Source organism: Nestor notabilis, unplaced genomic scaffold (genome assembly GCF_000696875.1).
Source record: "Nestor notabilis isolate BGI_N333 unplaced genomic scaffold, ASM69687v1 scaffold24858, whole genome shotgun sequence".
In the NCBI taxonomy this organism is placed as follows: Eukaryota; Metazoa; Chordata; class Aves; order Psittaciformes; family Psittacidae; genus Nestor; species Nestor notabilis.
Genome location: NW_009940019.1, coordinates 14,198 through 18,814, shown reverse-complemented (window position 1 = coordinate 18,814; position 4,617 = coordinate 14,198).

Genomic DNA, 4,617 nt, shown 5'->3' with positions numbered 1-4,617 from the left:
GCAGGAATGTCAGAGCTCTGGGATATTGGGCTACTGTATCCTTGGTTTCTGGGCAGTCTATTCAAGGTTTCTGTATGTTTGGAAATGGAAAAGATAACAAGCAAAATTGGGATATTCATATGTGTTTTTTCATTCTTGGTGATCTGCTGCAGCATTCCAGGTCATTGGTAGTTTAAACCATGAAAAGACATTCTGCAAATATTGGTTCTTGTCTGCTGTGCATGCTATGGATCCTTTAAATGTATTGTAAATTGTTTAAGATTGACTAACCTATGCAAAATTAGTTGCATCAGTCGAGTTAGTCACACATAGAGGCAACTACTGCCATTTAGAAAGTCCTAGGATTCTTGAGAAATCTGTGCAGGGCCAGCAGATCCATAGCAAACCTCCAAGAGACCTATGTCTTTCTATGACAGCAAGAGGGAAAGGTAGGAACATCTATCTGGCTGTCGGATTGCTCTAGATGATTATGAGTGCATCAGTATTCACATTTGCTGTCTGGTTAAGAGTGTTCTACAAGCAAATCTCGTGGTCATCCCCACTTACTGTGTTGTGTGGTGCCATGGAGTGGTCTTGGAGCATGTAGGCTGTGGCCCCTGGGTTGCTGCTGGAGGGGAAGGTGACCTGCACCCGCTCTCCAGCTGCTCATGGGTGTAAATGCTATGGACTAGGAAAGAGCAGGCGCCTTTGGCCTGGAGAGTGGATTAAATGTCCTTATGTGTACTAAACAACAGTTGGCTTCACTCCACAGATCCACATGACCTGCTATTGCAGACATTACCTAGACCTTCGTTATCTGTAAGCTTGTTAGAGACACTCTTATGGAGTCCCACTTGTAGGTGTTGCAAATGAGATTTCTCGATATGAAGGAAAGTTAAAACTACATAGTGCCAGGCCTGCTCTCTGGATGGGAGTCAGAAGCATTCTACACCTTAGTAGAAGAAGTTTATTATTGATTGCATTATATTGCATGATATTTTATGTTACTTATTTGCTGTTTTAAAAAGCACTTATCCAGCAGTAAAGGGAGAAGTTGGGTGGAGGACTTTGTAGAAAAATAACTTCAACTTCCAGTCTCCTGTTAGAGGAAAATATATGGGGTTTTGTCTATTTGATATGGTTTATATTCCTAATTCCAACCATTCTTCTTTCATGAGACTTTTGCTTATATACTCGAACCTGGCAGTTGGAGGATTAAGGATGTGTCTGGACTGCCTTTTTTGCAAGTCTGATTATGAAAATTACCTATGCCATTAGCATAAAATAAAAAGCAGAACCTCTCTTATACTTGTAGTTCTAGTAGCAGACCAGTTCACAGGAGCCAAAAGCTTTGCTGGTGAATAAGAATATCCATTCTGGAAACAGCCTGCACCAGCTCCAGAGTTAAAATGGTACACTACTCTTGCAAAAGGCTAATATAGGGATTTTGCTAAAAGCATCTCTGTGAGGCACCTGTTTGCTCTTTGCTCTTTGCCTATTTCCATTTCTAAAGGGTCTAATTAATTTGCTGTGATGTGAGTATTCACATAGGCTGCATTACTGGACTTTCACAAACCTACAGTTTTGCAAGAGGACTAGAAAACAGCAACAATCAAAGTGGAGTTTTCAAACTGCTTCTCCTTTTTAAAGCCTTATTTACAAAACACAGGTTAAAGTACCATTTTTAGCCTAAAAAAAACCCTAACAAAAAAAAAAAAGAAAAGAAAAAGAAAGTTTATCTTGCTTTTCTACATACCTTTGTTTCTGGTGAGCATTCAAATTCATTTCCTTAGAATAAGGACTTCTCAGAGCCATGGTGTGTGATGGCTGCTTTGCTTTATACTTTCTGTTTTATAGACTCTACTATAGGTACTGTTGTTAGCTGGGAGAAGTAAACAGACTTGAGAAAAAGATTGCACCATAGCAACCCTCAGCTTCTGGTAACAGTTCAAATAAATGTCTGTGCCGTGAATGTTTATGTCCTGAGAAACCTTCTGAACCAGTACGCTAATTGGTTTAATAAGAAAGGGATTAATGCGGCTACGTGGAAGACAAATTTGCGCTCTAGATTTAAATGGTGAATAACTTAATTTTTTACAAGCTGCCACTAAATAACACATCACAGCCACTCTGCAGGGAGAAGGTATTTTCTTACTTATGTATTTTATGAGAAAGTACGTGACAGTTCTGAGGGAGAGATTTGTGTAAGCACTCAGCAGAATGCGAGTTCTCCATTAAAATCGATATTAAAACTCCCTTTGTTTAATGGGAGCAACTCTGTGTGTGTTTTGAAAACTAAACCTTGTTGGTTTGTAATTTCCTCACCTTTTGGTTAAAAAAGTAACTTTTACTCCAGTAAAACTTCTATCTACTGTCCTGGGTCCAGCTACAGCAGTCATTTTTTCTCCTTCTTAGTAGCTGGTGCAGTGCTGTGTTTTTGACTTTCAGCCTGGGAACAACGCTGATAACACCGATGTTTTTAGTTGTTGCTCAGTAATGTTTACTCTGACCAAGGACTTTCTCAGTCTCACGCTCTGCCAGGGAGGAGGGGAAGCCGGGAGGAAGCAGAGACAGGACACCCGACCCAAACTGGCCAAAGGGCTAATCCATACCACAGCACGTCATGCCCAGTATAGAAACTGGGGGGAGTTACCCGGAAGGCCCAGATCGCTGCTCGGGTCGGGCTGGGTATCGGTCGGCGGGTGGTGAGCGGTTGTGTCCTTTTCCCTTGTTATTTCCCTTATCATTATTATTGGTAGCAGTAGTGGTTTGTATTATACCTTAGTTACTGGAGAGCTGTTATCTCAACCCGTGGGCGTTACATTCCTCCGATTCTCCTCCCCATCCCTCCGGGAGCGGGGGGAGGAAGGAAAAGGGGGGGGAGTGAGCGAGCGACTGCGTGGTTCCAAGTTGCCGGCTGGGCTTAAACCACGACATCAACTAAGCTGGGCATTTTGCCCCAGAAAAGCTAGTGGAGTAAACTACGTGCCTCTGAAAATCCTGTCTGCAGCGAGGTTTAGGCCTTTAAAGGATATGGCAGGAAAGGACATTTTTTCCTTTCTGCAACTAATACTAAGACAATGTTGCTAGCATTTGTTTTGTTCTGTTTGTTTTGGTTTGGGTTTGGGTTTGGGGTTTTTTTTTCATAATCAAATTGGCAGGATTTTATTCCAAAATGTAAACATTCCTTATTCCTTAGACACTTCACCCATGCATGCTGGTCTTTCTTCTGGCTTGCCTTTATATCTGGCTGGCACTGCGTGGTCAGGGGAAGGGTCAGTCTGAGATGGAGTCTCAGCAGGAGTGCTACCAATGAACATTTCTGGGTATGTGGCACCCACCAGGGAGCTGTGCTTGTGGGTATGAGCACCAGGAACAGGCCCTCTCAGCGCAGGGAGCTGAGGAACAGAGGTGGTTTTAATAAGGAGTGTCTGGGAAATTGGAAAATCCTCAAGGTACCTCCTCCCTGATAGAAATGATCAGGAAAATAATAGCTACAGAACATCAGTGGAACATGACTCTTGAAATCCAGGGATAGCTGATCCCCACAGAGCCTCCAGTGCGATGCTTGCTCAGACCCCTCCTGCAACACACACAGATGCAGGTTTGTGCCTCTTCTTTCCCATCTTCCTCACATCACGAAAAGATTACCTAGGTGAGAGAAAAGTTATGCTTTTTATATAATGCTTGCTGCTATAGAAACCACTAGCTCTGTGACAACATGCCCTGCCACAGAGGCACAGCTGGCAGCAGCTCTGGACCAGGTTGTGTTGTAGCCTGCACAGTCAGTTTTTAGTATTTTCAGCCAAAACCCAGTTTTTGGTTTTGGGTTTTTTTTTCCAGTTCTGGACTGCCCTATGTCTTTCACTTCTGCAACATGCAGCTTTTAATGCTGGAAATAAAGACACCAAACATCTGGAGGTTTTTATGCTATAAAAGAAACCAATAGCATTGTAGTATAAAGGTTTATCTGCAGTTTTAAGTCTGTCACAATGTGTGGATGACAATAAGCCTCTGCCAGATTCAATTATGGCTGTAACTTTGCCTGGAAAGTCACTTTCAGCCATCTCTGTGTCTCTCCAACAGGAAAGAAAAGATAGCATCAAAGGAAGTGATAGATGAAAAGCATTGTGTCTGCTAAGGCTTTCATGATAGTGTTAAGATAATATGTCTCTAAAATGACTGTAACTCTGATGAATATTTCTGAAGTCAGAGGAAGATGGAGCTGTCAGCTGTGAGGGCAGAAAAACAATCTAGTATCGATCCTCAGTCAATAGAGCAATCCTGCTGACGCTTGTAATTCTAATTTCTGTTACTAGAAAACAAACAGAACAAGGAGAGAGAAGACAAATGTAGAACATCTCGAAGACATCTGAAGTGCTCTCTGCTAAAAGGGAAAAGGAGATTGGACTCATGAAGTATACTAAAGCAATAGATGTGCTTGCTTCTTTGGAGGTTACAAGATCTCTAGATGAAGAAAGAGGCACTTTATTAAAACCCAAATTCTGGATTTTACAGCTGAGGCAATATTTCCAAAGCATTTCTCTGAGAAACAGATCTGCAGATAAATACTCTGATGAGAACAAAAAAGCGATGTGAAGATACAGTACAAAAGAAAGCTCTCTTCAAGGACCGGGA